This window comes from Charadrius vociferus, unplaced genomic scaffold (genome assembly GCF_000708025.1).
Source record: "Charadrius vociferus isolate BGI_N301 unplaced genomic scaffold, ASM70802v2 scaffold1902, whole genome shotgun sequence".
NCBI lineage: Eukaryota > Metazoa > Chordata > Aves > Charadriiformes > Charadriidae > Charadrius > Charadrius vociferus.
The window spans coordinates 8,319-9,098 of record NW_009647074.1 but is presented as its reverse complement, the minus strand read 5'-3'; positions in this window follow the sequence as shown (position 1 = coordinate 9,098).

Sequence of the window (780 nt, the reverse complement as noted above, 5' to 3'; positions counted from 1 at the left end):
GAGGAGGAGGAGGAGGAGGAAAGAGAGGGAGGAGGCGGAGAGAGAAGGAGGGAGAGGGAGGAGGAAGATGGAGGACGACAGAGGATGGAGGAGGAGGATGAAGGAGGACAAAGGGGGAGAAGGCAGAGAGAGGATGGAGGAAGGAAGGAGAGGGAGGAGGAGGATGGAGAGGGAGGAGGAGGAGGAGGAGGGGAGGGAGGGAGAAGGCAGAGAGAGGATGGAGGAGGACAGAGGAGGAGGATGGAAGGATGGATGGAGGAAGGAGAGGGAGAAGGCAGAGAGAGGATGGAGGAGGACAGAGGAGGAGGATGGAGGGAGGAGAGGGAGAAGGCAGAGAGAGGATGGAGGAGGACAGAGGAGGAGGATGGAAGGATGGATGGAGGGAGGAGAGGGAGAAGGCAGAGAGAGGATGGAGGAGGACAGAGGAGGAGGATGGAGAGAGGAAGGAGGAGGAGAAGGCAAAGGAGAGAGAGGGAGGAGGAGGATGGAGGAGGACGAAGGAGCAAGATGGAGGGAGGTGGATGGAGGACAGAGGGAGAGGGCAGAAAGAGAAGGCGGCAGAGAGAGGGCGGAGGACAACAGAGGACGAAGGAGGAGGAGGAGGGAAGGAGGAGGAAGGACGAAGGAGAAGAGTGGAGGAGGAAGAATAGGGAGCAAAGAGGAGGGGGAAAAAAAGGATGAGGATGACCCCCAGGTGGAGAAGCTCGCACGGGTGGGCCGGTTTGGGGACCTCGCCCGGCGCAGCGGCCAGCGGCCCAGCACTGCCGCTAGCCCGGCGGG